The sequence below is a fragment of the Danio rerio genome, chromosome 23, assembly GCF_049306965.1.
Source record: "Danio rerio strain Tuebingen ecotype United States chromosome 23, GRCz12tu, whole genome shotgun sequence".
NCBI lineage: Eukaryota > Metazoa > Chordata > Actinopteri > Cypriniformes > Danionidae > Danio > Danio rerio.
In genome coordinates this window covers 20,716,148-20,729,752 of record NC_133198.1, presented here as the reverse complement: position 1 = coordinate 20,729,752, position 13,605 = coordinate 20,716,148, and the positions used below count along the sequence as shown (strand labels likewise).

The following is a 13,605-nucleotide window of genomic DNA, read 5'->3' as shown; positions in this document are numbered from 1 at the left end:
CAGGCTTCATTGTTGGTATATCATTGTTTGTTTCCTGTTATTACAGGAAAAGATTGTATCGTAGCACAAATAAAGACATGCTTTAAAAAAAGTAATATTTGCATGATATTGCAGCATATTCAGGCATTTCGGGAAGTTTCCCTAGTCTGCTTTGATTGTAAGCATGTGTAATGCACCCTGACCTAATTAGTTATTTACAGTTTCACGCATAACTGGACTCCATATGTTAAATCTGTCATAAAGAAATATAATTCTGTCTTTTTAGTACCACATCCAGCTTGAGATGTGTAGTGCATGCTACTTTCTATCCCTAAACGGCTTTAGCAAACTACTATAATCGGTTAACTTCAATGTTGTCAATGTTGTTTATACAGAGAGGCTCAGGTCAGTCTGAAGTCAGGCACCTGAGCCAATGCATGGGACATCTGGACAGTTCATTATCATTAAAATAGGTCAGTTTTTGCTTTTTTTAACATCTGAAAATATTTACTTCAACCTATTTTTCAGCTGTAACCAGCAAAAAAATAAATGAAAACCCTGCTGCAAGCATGGCCATCCTGACCTGTCCAAACACAACACAGACCTTTTTTCTTCTCGTTGGCCCAGAGACCCAGATGCCATAAAAACACGGTTGGCTAATTAAACAGCCAAATAAGCTCATCCATTATCCACAAACCTCAGGGGTTCACCTTGACACACTGTACATATGTGTGAGAGTGAGTGATGGTGGGGGTTGGTGCACCTCATGGGTTTTAGGGCAGCCTTGGGGACCCCCTTGGCAAGAAAAAAAGCCCATGGCAGTGTGACAGGGATGCCTGTGTTAGGGCACATGTGCGCGCTGTTATTCTGTTCTGTTGCCAACGCAGCAGAAATCAGGTGTGCAGATCTTGCAGCTCCACAGTATTACAGTCACAGTGTAATTTACTTTTGTTGATGCAGATCAATATGATCCTCTTTTTGTTGTTGGAGTTTTGTTACAATAAAAACCATTGGACTATTCAACGCCATTTAGTGTTAAAATTACAAAAACTGTTAAAATATTCATCCAATTATACTAACCATGGCTTCAACTGGGTTTCACTATAGTTTCAAGCTATAGTATTTGTCCACCTATGGAGTTATTATTTAATAATTATGATAATTAAAATTATTATTACAATAAGGGAGTCATATTAAAGTAAAAACTGGAAAATTTGCATGGTATTTAAAATGAAACTTTTCAGATGGCGCTCTGTGACGCGGCAGAAATATGAACAGTGTCCTGAGTCATGGCTGGGCGCAGGCGGACAGCCACCGACATTTGGCGCCGGTGTGTGTACCCTGATAGAAACCTATGTTTAGATTTCTAAAATGCATGGCACAGTCTGGCGTTATGTGGCGCATCGCTGAGTGGCACTTCTGGTGTGTGACCCCCTTTACTCTAGGTTTGCTCTGACGGAATGATGCGCAAAAAAGCCCTGCCCCCTACTCAATATTCCATTTCAGTTAAAAGTATATCAACATACTGAAATAAAGGTTTTAGCAATTTAAAAAAGATTTACAGTTAAATGACTTTAAATATTGATTGCACAGATTCATCAAGGGGCTGGAAACATTCCCATTTTTGTTCATATTGACATGTAACATCATGCAGTTGCTGCACATCTATGATTCAAATCTCTTGTTCCAGTATATTCCAAAGGTGCTCTACTAAATTGGGTATCCATTTGATAAAAAAGAGATTTGCAGTAATAAGCAATTTGGCTGTTTGCACCAGACGAAACACAACATAAGTTTAAATACAGCCATTCAGATGCACAGAATAGTGCACTTACTGCACTCCAACAAAATGTATATAATATAATTAATACATATTAAACCTCTTTAACATGATTAAATGTACATGCAGAATCACTGAAACGTGTTGGGCTGCACTGAGTCACAGTTCTAAAGTTCATTTTCAAATAGTTTATTTTGTTTTGAAGATCTGAGGTGAACTATCTGTTGCTGCTTTCAGTAGTATAGCAATACATGTAAAATGGCATTCAAACTCATATTGTCACTGAATAAAGCACACAAGGTGTATCTGAGGTTAACATTGTCAGTTTATCTTGTTGTTCAGCTGCAAGAATATAAATTGTTTCTAAAATATACATTTCAGGTTTTGGTTAGAACAAATACTCCTTTTAATATGGAAAATATCCCTACTATCTTTTCATTTATTTAGAACATGGTTTAGCTCAGCTTTAAATCAGTCTTTAGGCCTGATAGTTAGGCACACTGCTGTTAATGTCATCAATCTGGCAACCTGCGGTTGCGTGGGTTTTAAACCAGGCGTGCAATACCTAATACACCCTTTTGGTGTCAAACTTACATACTGCACCTTTAACATTAAGGATGTAAAGTAGGGATGCTCATTTCGGTTCATTTTGCTTACCGACAACCGCCGCTCATTAATCAGTTATTAACGGTTAACTGGTCAGATTACTATTAATTTTATATTAAACAAATTGACGTGTCTATTTTGTGTCTGACACATTAAATATTGCATAAAATACTGATTTATTTTATATGCTAGCATATTAATAATAGAACAATACAACAGAGCATTTTCACGCACCTGCAGTGTTTAGCACAGAAGAACAGAATAAACTAAATAAAATGAATAAAATAAATAGGACTGCCCTAAATTATTTTCCACTTAAATAATTAATATTTATTACAAATCGAAAATACTGACTGATTATTTTTAATAACCGGCATAGGCTGTTTTTTTCCAATCATATTTTTGTCTTCCGTCAAATAAATAACAGACTTCCTCAAATCGCTCGCTCCACGGAAAATATGCATTTATTTAATGCCCTGCTTGCATTATTATAATCACAAAACCTTTTTACATTTTTAATAGAAATCATCATTTTAAAGATTATGTCTTGACGTGGTTTCCTTTCTCTCCATCGCGGCTCAAGTGCGCGCGCTGCGGTGATGAAAAGACAACAACACGCACGCATATGTTGACTTTTTGTAAACAGTTTTGTTGTTTAAATATGATATTGCATTAATTAGCATACATGCTTTATAAGCTGTAAAATAAAAGGTAAAGCCTATTTGTTGCGTTTATGATGCAGATCCAGGTCAACATCAGCGCTTTTTTGCATCAACACGTCTGTTTCAAGCAATATTCTTCTTTCATTTTGCTTCTTTGGCAAATGTGCCTGTAGGCACGGGTTATACATTATCGTCCCGCAATGTCTTGCAGTTGAACAAGTGGCCGACCCCAACTAACGTGCTTTTTTCATTCCAAAAACGCGAGGCACACCTGCTTTTATATGTTGACAAGGAAAAAAGAAGAGAAGAAGCGCGGTCCTCTTATGAAACGACTGAATCAGCTGGGTATCGATTGTGCAAAAGTGTTGCTGTACATGTTGATAAAATTGTAATATTTAATAATATTATGATATTCAAGATTTGTACATTCATACAGCTCTGGATAACGTAAAACAGCGATTAGACCTTCAGAGTGGCAATAATGCGTCCTGAAGTAAAGCGAAACGGCTATAAACTCCAGCATGATAGAGTGATTATATACAGAGTCATACTTTATCTATAAATAAAGTATGACTATAGAAACTGTGTTCATCTTAACTGAAAGCTTCTGCGTGTTTGCTGGGCTCACACATCGCGCACCTGTCAGTCAGTCAGTCAGTCAGTCAGCACATAACCCCAAAGGATTAAACAACAGCGCACAGCACTATACGGTTACAAAAAAAGTTTGCGCTGTTATAATCCACTTACCTTTTAATACGTTTTGATGCGATTATAATTCGCTATTAAAAACAACAACAACAATAACTAAATGTTTTGAATGGGTAATGTAGCCGTGGCGGGATGCATTTTGTTCCCCGCCATGGAAGAACGAATGTAGCGGAAACCAAGCTCTTTAAAAGTTCTCTGTAGTTGTCTTGACAACACAAACTGCTGCTCTGGGATGAGCCGCGTGCAAAAGATGCCCCTCTTAACGCAAAGGCGCATTCAATCGGCCCCTTATGCAGCCAAACAAAAAATATATAAAATAATCATTTTAATCGTTAAACTGATAGCATTAATCAGTCACAAACGCACCCTTTCGGTTAACGGTTAATCGATTATTTTGAGCATCCCTAATGTCAAGAGGTTATACCTATACTGTTAGACTTTGCCGCAATTTTACAGTTATTTACTGAAAAAAAGGGCCAGTAAAATACCACATATTTTATTTGTGTTGACTACTGTAATATGCACTGCATTGTGGGCAATTTTAAACCATTTACTGTAACTCACTGCATATTAGGATTTTGCGGTTTTCTGATGTAATCAAAGTAGTCAAGTACTGCTACTGTAGTTCAAGACAAATATGAGACAGTTAATGAAAAATATTGTAATTAACATTTTGTATCACCAAATGTATTTAAAACAGATTGAGGATTGAAAAGCACTTTTGTGCTATATATATATATATATATGTGTGTGTGTGAGCAATTCCTGCGTTATGGATGTGACATTTGCAGTAAAAACTCAAAACGTACATTCACATAGAAAGTATATGTTAACATTACATTGACACATTTGTTTTTATTTTCCAAAACAACTAACCACAGAGTTATGGGATCAGAAAAATATCCGTTAACATTTTTTAGATTTTAAATGACAAAAATAAACATGCGTTATGGATGTGACAAAAAAAGTTTGAGAGTTTACAGTCTACAACAGACTTTGTATAAATTCTGTCAATTAAGTAGAACCCAAAAGAAACAATGCTAATCAAACACACATAAACCGGCTCACTATAGAATCAAAATGATTGATTTTATTTTATTTGACATTTTTTGCACTTATGAGGAAAAAGATTTGTTATGGATGTTACACTTTTCCATTGTGGATATGACCGCTGTAAAATTGCCACTTGTGTGATATTAGCAAATCAAATATAATAGTTTGAAACACTGCCAGATACATTTATTAGTAATTTTAAAGTACTCTAAAATACTTGCTTACACAAAAAATGTAGAAACGGTTTCTTTGTTTTGGTGAAAACTTAATTAGTTTTCATGGCAAGGTTGACATTTGCAATATCAGAACTCCTACAGCCTCTTTAGCCTTTGTGTATTACTCCATCCACATACAGCCATCAAAAAGCAGACACTACAGATCTAAAGTTTAAAAGATGCTTGCTCAACTGTTTAACTGTCAGCTTATGATTTGAATCCAATGTGGAAGAAAATAGTTCCACATATAAATGGGTTTTTGAGAGGTTTTTGATTTTGTTTTTATATACACAATTATGCCGTCAAACTGTTGTATAAACGCAAAATCACACGAGTAGCAGTGCGATATGGCTGTATATCAGCACTGGTGCGGCCTCGTGCCATTGCACGTCTCCCACCAGTGCCGATATACAGCCATATCGCACTGCTACTCGTGTGATATTGCTCATTTATATATAGCACCCAGAGGAAACCCACACGAAGGCAGGGAGAACATGCAAACTTCACACAGAAACGCCAACTGAGTCGAGGTTCGAACCAGCAACCCAGTGATCTTCTTGCTGTGAGGCTGACAGCACTACCTACTGAGCCACTGCCTCGCCTAAAATGATCTCATCACTTGAATTTATTAAATTCAATAGTAAATATTAAAAATAAAGAATTTTGCACTGCCGGTGTAAAATGTAACTAAATGACAGTAAAAGTACTATAAAAATTAAAGAATGCTAAAGGGGATTTTAAATGGGTGCTCAACAACGATATCATATATTAAACTTTAGTTGATGTGTTATGTAGCTGTGTAAACAAAAACAACATCTCTGAATGTAATACGTTCAAAGTTTATTGCAAAGGGAGACATTGGCTTTTACAGAGTTAGTTTAGCAAAGCCTACAGTGAACAAAGTTTGGGAAATTGCATGCAGTCATTAGCCCCTTTCACACATACAGACCTTTCCGGAAAAATTGCCGGCAATTTTCCGGAAAGGTTGTATGTGTGAACAGGTCCTTTTTGAAAATACCGGTAAATTCGTTCTGGCTATTTTCCGGAAAGGGAAGTTTTAACATTACCGGCAATTTGCCGGAATGCTGCGCTGTGTGAATGCAGAAGGAAGATTCCCGTAATAAGCGCGTGCACGTCTAGAACGTGCTGACGTGAGACGTCTGCTTTAGCCAATCACAACAGTCAGACGCATTTACGTCCGCGCGGTTTGTGAGGATAAAAGCCTTTGAATATTTTTCCAGACACATTTAGCTGCTAGAAGTTAGTCAGATCACGTTTATATGTTCTTCTTAATGCCAACTGTGTAAATGATCATCGATGAGATGCTTATGATAAGCCGTTGTTTGTTTACCTTCAAGCTTTGCGTGCGCCTATGAGCGCCAGCACACGCACATATTATGAACATCTTGACATGCGAAAGTGATCCTGCGAAAGACGTTCACAATATTGATCATCCACAGAGTTTGTAATTTAGTCAAATGTTTACAAATACAAGCGCAGCCGTTTAAAGCTCATTTGTGGTAAATGATGTCAGAATTTACCGGTATTTTGGAATGGATGTGTGAATGCTCTTTTCCGGAAAATTTCCGTAACGTCCTCACCTGTGTGAACAGCGCTTTTTTCAATATACCGGTAAAGTCTTTCCGGAAATTTTCCAGATATTTACCGGTATCACTGTGTGAAAGGGGCTATTGTCTCTCTATGCAGCCGCTTTCTGTTTTTACACAGGCAAGGCAAAATGCATGCTTGTGGAGGTGTAATGCTTTTCCTGGTGACATGGAGCCGATCCACCAATCAAACATTATGTTAACTGACCAATCAGACCCCCTTGAGGGCAGGTTTTAGGAGGTACTGGAAAATATGATTGTCGTTTTCATGTTAGCTGAGTAGCTGTATATAATCAAAGTAAGAATCACATGAAAAATAACGTGATTTTTATTTATTTTTTTTACAAATGAAGCATGAGCACACATTGCATCCTATAAACACAACCAAGCCTTAAAATTACACTCTGGATTGCCTCTTTAAAAAGAAATTGCGTGAAGGCTATTTTACTGTAAAATTAAATTGCTGTAGAGGCCTGCTAGTGTAAAACCCATTTACAGGTTACTGTAAAGAAACAGTTGCGTTAAATTGCTGCCAACAGTGCTTCCAGTAAGTTCCCGCAAAAATATAGTAAAATGTTTAACAGCGTGAAATGGCCAGTGAGTGTATATTTAACATCATCCAATACTAATGAAAATAAACTTATCTGAAAACCAGTATGCTATAAATTGTTCATGCATCTCTAAAAAGCATGTGCTGGTAAAATAACATTGGTGGTGATGCGAGTTGAGAGGTTTCACATTGTTTATGCTAATATCTGAATAAATTGAATGTGCTGATTATGTATATTCATTTCTCCCGAGGCCATGAAGCCTGCAGTTGTTCTTGTTTCTTGTATGTGTGTGCGCGCGAGACATGCTCTCTACTCCAGTGAACAGACAACAATCACTCTGACTGATTCAACAAGGGTTGTATATTAACAGCACTGAAACCTTAAAACAATGCTCCTCTGGTAATAAGACTATTAGAAGGTGACGATGAACACAAGAAAGCAGAAAGGGTGCGAATGAAACGCACATGCCAAACGCATACGTGCTTTCTCTTGTCATTAAGATCCCAGCGGTTCTGCAGTGGTTCCATGACGATCTGTGGCATTGTTAGTGATGGAGTCACGGTGGCTGGTTTGATGTTTGTGTGCATGTCTCTATGGCAGACCCCAGCTTGTCAGTAATTGGAGAGAATAGGTCTCCCCCCATCATTTCATTTCACTCCTTTACTGATTCCTACCCAGCTTCTCTCGCTGGGTCTCTGTCTGATGGATGCGAGTCACTGGTAATGAGGCGGCATTCTGTCATTCTCTTACTTTACTCCACAGAGCTCTGGAGAAGAGAAAGAGAGAGGTAGACTGGGGATGTTTGGGTGGAGGCTGAGCACTTCAAGCAGCTCTTTTCTTAAGCATTCCCTCTGTGATCCTGTGTTTTTCCTTCATAGCTTTCGTCTTTGATGTTGTGCAGCTTATTTTCTGGATCACGTTTATGAAATGGTACTGCCTTAAACTGGGGGTTTGGGAAGGTAGACTAATTTCTATGCATTAAAGAATCCTGGAAAATGTGTCAGTGTAATATCAGTGAAATGTTAAATAGTATGACTGTTTTCAACATTCAGATTGGATTTGGCATGACCTGATGCAATACAAAACATAACAGGACTGGATATAAAGTAAAAGATGTTGAAATGTATCTTTTAGCAATTTGAAAACATGGTAATAGTATATAACATGGTATATTTAAAATTTATAATACCTACTCGCTTGTATATTGAATTACACGGTTATTCACTTTACTTTGGCTTATTCTCTGATTTATAAGGGGTCGCCACAGCAGAATGAACTGCCAATTATTCTGGTAATTGTTGTATTTGTTTCACACAGTTTATGTCTTTCCATCTACAACCCAATACTGAGATTACACCAAGTTGTGAACCATCAGTGCTGGGAAACATCCATACTCTTCTATTCACACACTAAAAATTATTTTTTAATCTTCATCTTTAATAGTTTTATGCAGTTATAGAACACTGTACACAAAATCAATTTAAATAAATGGATTTAATTGACTTATTAAAGGGCTATGAAACCTCCTCTTTCGGTCTAACCACAGAATTTTTTCAAAAAATGCATTATGGTGGGCGACGTGGAGCACTGCGAGCAGAGGGAGGAGTGGAGGGGTGGCAGAGCAGAGGAAAAAGAGGGAGGCAAACAACTGTTGGCTCACAAAATGAGACACAAACCATGTGGAGATGCATGATTATATAGTAACAGTAAGTCATTTAATGTCCTGCCACATTTGTTATTCATAATTTCATATATACATAACCACAATTTGTTATTCTAAAGATAATCGAGTTTATTTAAACACTATAAATGAGAAGGACTTCTCTCTTCTCCCTAATCCCCGGGTCTGAATGCAGACACAGTAGATAGCAGTGCAGCAGGTCTCTTTGCCTGTCTATTCCAACCATTAGCCCTGCGGTAATCTGGAGGATTTTAAAAGTATGGCGAACACAGCAGCACGGATAGGCGATATGCCTGAATGGTAACGAACTCAACTTATTAAAGACAAGGGCCCAATCCCAATTCTACCCCTTAGCCCTTCCCCGTACAATAGCCCTCATTTTGCGCGTTCCTGTGAAGCGGTAGGGATGTTCCAATTCTCTTTAGCTTGAAGGCGTAGGGTTAAAGGGAAGGGGTGAATAGCCCTTCAAACAAAGATTTTTTAGGACCACGCTTTCCCATAATAAATTTCCCATAATACACCAGCCACAACAGCAGGATTGCAGCAAATATATATATAATATAATATATGAATATATGAATATATTCATAAACGCGTTCTTGTTTTACTGTCCTACTTAAAAAAAAATGCTAAAATAAAAACCGCTAAGATTCGCTTTCTATAATCCATAATAATAACTCCTGTATAGCTGTTCCACAACATTCTGACTCTCGATGACACTGGAATACGCTGTCAGTAATATCTTGTGGCTGGGAATGAACTTTTTACAGTGTCTGCTATAATGTTATTGTTGTTTTTTTTGGTGTGTTACGTGGATGATTATGGCCACTGTGCAAATATACAATACAGTTACGATCTTATTGCCACATTAGATTGTTATGATAACACAATATAAGCCTTCAGTGATGTCCTGATGATAAATAGCAAAATATTAGCACAACTGGAAAAACTACAGCAGTCATGATTATCTGATCTCATATGAAGAAGGAGATTGCGATGACCTATGATGACGTGTGCAGGTGCTGTCTCACTTCTTAGACGGTAAATTTTAAAGTCCTTCCCCTTCACCTTTGGTTTTAGGGGAAGGGATAGAGGTACAAAAATAGAATTGGGATTGGGCCAAAGTCCGCCATTCTCCAATTCTCGTACAGCTCTCCCAACAAAAATGCTTGCTGCACTTTGCTTTGCTTTATCAGCCCTGACAGATTCGTGGGGAAAAACTTGAAACAAAACCTGTTGATCATGGAAACAAACATGATACGACCCGTGTCATGTGCGGACACAGTCTCACCCATGGGTCTCACAACTTGGCTTGTCTGCTATGCCTTTGAAAAGCAAGTGCTCTCATGAATAATTAAGAAGCAGGGTCTTCTCATAGGACAAGAAAACTCTGCCATAAATTATAATGAGAAAGCGACGCATCATCACTCCGCTAGCACATCGGGACTATGTCACAGATTTTGATCCTGCCCCCCAAAACATTTTAAACTCTAAAGATGAAAACAGCTGACAAAAGTTCAAAATTTACCAGTTTTCTCCACAATTAAAGCTGATAGGTGCTAATTTTGTCTTAACTGATGCTCAACACACATAAATCTGGTAAAAATACTCCAGGATGTCTTGAACCTTTTAATGACAATTTTTATATAGCAAAATTTCTTTATGATTTTTTCTACTTAGTGTGTGATCATTTTTATTTAATTAAATTTTACTGTGTGTGATTGGTGAAGTTACCCCATAAACATAGCCCTGGGTTTATTGGGAAGATGTTTATAAATCTAGAGTCCATGTTTATAAAATCTAATACTCTGAATATATTGACAGGTGTTTTGTTTATTAAATGTATGCAGTCTAGACAGAATAGAAAGGCTATGCTTTATCTAAAGTTCAGATAAGATATGATTATTTACATAATTTAAAACAGCCTTGTCAGTTTTTGTGTTGTCCAGAGATCTTGTTCTCATCACATCTTGAACAGTTCAGATGGAGGGTTGTAAGTGATAAGGGAATTTTGTATTATGGGGATTAATTTATAGGTTTGTCGACTTGAATAGTTGAGTGGCTCCAGCTGTGTAAAATTTGGCACTTCCAGTTGATATTTATCAAATAGCTGCAGGTAGCCCAAAATTGCTTGAATTATGCCAGAATTTGAGCTATTCAGAGCACATTAATATTCTGCCCTTACAAAAATGCTGCAGGCAGACATTTCCTTTATCAGCCCAAACGGCTTATGGAAAGTTTTTGTGCTAAAATATATAGGAAACAATTGGTTTAATCTTTATACACTCACCATACAACATAACTATTAGGGGTGTCACGATCCTCCAAATCCTCGATTCGATTACATTTTCGATTCTAAAGTCACGATTCGATTCGATTTTTAATTATGAATAATTAATTAATTAATTAATTAATAACAAATTAATTATTTGTTGCCTACCATTTAAACTACCTGACTTGCATGGTCTTTGTTTTACCCATAAACAAATCATACAGTAAATGAATAAAGGTAAGTTACACACATAATTACCACCTGTCAATCACTTTTTTCTGCGGGACTCGTGAATAGGCAGTTATCTGTGTCGTTATAATGGCGTCGGTAAAAAAGGTGCACAACCAACAGGAACCAGCCAACCAGGTGTGCGCTAAAATGACTAAGTACTTGTGTGAAAGTAAAAGATGAAAGCAGTCTACTGACCCGCTGACTGCCTTGACTCGCTGTCTCGAGCGCATGACAATGTGTGTGCGTCTGTGTGTGAATGAGTGTGTGTGGTCACGTGATGTGCGTTTTCAGCGGTAGTGAGGAAGGAGGGCTGCTCAGAAACGCTACACGCCAGTGTGGATGTGGATCGTTGTTGTTCTTAAATGCCATTTAAAAACAAAGACATATTAGTGTAAACAGGGCCTGAGTGTGTATTTTTCGCGAGCGGTTTTGCAACGGGTGCGGGGCGGAGGATCGTGATGCGCCCATCGTCTATCATCCCAACCGTAATACGTACATAGCAGAGCTTGCAAACTGTGTTTTTTTTTTGTCGACAACACGAACGTTGTCAACATAACTAACTGGAAATCCAAAATACTTCCACACTGGCGACTTCATTGAAAGAGGAGAGGATTTAAGCTAAGTCGACGGGTCTCCTGCGTCTGCAGTTTAACAAGCACTTCAACAAGCCTGTTTTTTTCCCGCTTGGCAAGCCAAGCTAACGTGACATGGGGGCGTGGAAGCATTGACGATTCTATTTTTTGATTCGATAATCGAAGTTAAGCATAAATTTCGATCGATTTCGATTTCGATTAAAAATCGAAATCGTGACACCCTTAATAACTATACCGAGATGGACCCCCTTTTGCCTTCAGAACTGCCTTTTTCTTTTGTGGCATAGATGTAACAAGATACTGGAAAAATCCTCAGAGATTTTAGTCCATATTGACATGATAACATCATGCAGCTGCTGCAGATGTGTCGGCTGCACATCCATGATGCAAATCTCCCTTTCCACCACATCCCAAAGGTGCTCTATTGGATTGAGGTCTGGTGACTGTGGAGGCCAGTTGAGTAGTACAGTGAACTCATTGTCAAGTTCAAGAAACCAGTCTGAGATCCTTCACACTTTATGACATGGTGCATTATCCTGCTTGAAGTAGCCATCAGAAGGTGTGTACACTGTGGTGATAAAGGGATGTACATGGTCAGCAACAATACTCAGGTAGGATGTGGTGTTGACACAGTACTCAATTGGTACTAATGGGCCCAAAGTGTGTCAAGAAAATATCCCCCACTATTACACCACCACCACCTGCCTGAACCATTGATACAAGGCAGAATGGATCTATGCTTTAATGTTGTTGGTGCCAAATTCTGACTCTACCATTCGAATGTTGCTGCAGAAATCGAGACTCATCAGACCAGACATAATTTTTCCAATCTTCTCTTGTCCAATTTTGGTGAGCCTGTGTAAATTGTAGCCTCAGTTGACTGTTCTTAGCTGACAGGAGTGGCACCCGGTGTGGTCTTTTGCTGCTGCAGCCCATCCGCCTCAAGGTTGGAATTGTTATGCATTCAAAGATGCTCTTCTGTATACCTCGGTTGTAAAGAGTGATTATTTGAGTTACTGTTGCCTTTCTATCAGCTCGAACCAGTCTGGCCATTATCCTCTGACCTCTGGCATCAACAAGACATTTGCACCTACAGAATTGCCACTCACTGGATATTTTCTCTTTTTTTTCGGACCATTCTCTGTAAACCCTAGAGATGGCTGTGCGTGAAAGTCCCAGTAGATCAGCAGTTTCTGAAATACTAAGTCTGGCAACCAACAACCAAACCACATTCAAAGTCACTTAAATCACCTTTCTTTCCCATTCTGATGCTCTGTTCAACTGCTGCAGATCGTCTTGACCATGTCTGCATGACTAATTACTTTGATTGGCTGATTATAAATTTGTGTTAACAAGCAGTTGGACAGGTGCTCCTAGTAAAATGACCAGTGTGTGTATATACACATTCTTGCTTCACATGTAATATATCCTCCCTTTTTCCAGAATATTCTTATAATCCAGTTGTGGTGCCATGGGTAACATGGACAATATGGAGCTTCATGATCTAATGTTGAGTGTATGGTATTAATGCAAAGATTTGAAACTGAAATGCAAGTTTTGTAAACTGTCTATATTTTGTGCTTCTTAAAGGAACCCACTCACTGAATGTTCTGTTAGGTGAAATCTTCATGTTTCTGCCTCTTCATTATTCAGTGTTACGCTGTTTC

The 13,605-nt window shown here is 38.1% G+C and overlaps 1 long non-coding RNA gene across 2 annotated transcripts in view; it reads left to right on the top strand.

Moving 5' to 3' along the window:
* The window catches only part of LOC141380475 (uncharacterized), a 156,550-nt gene that overhangs the window by 10,468 nt on the left and 132,477 nt on the right, over positions 1-13,605 (top strand). The window lies entirely within an intron of this gene.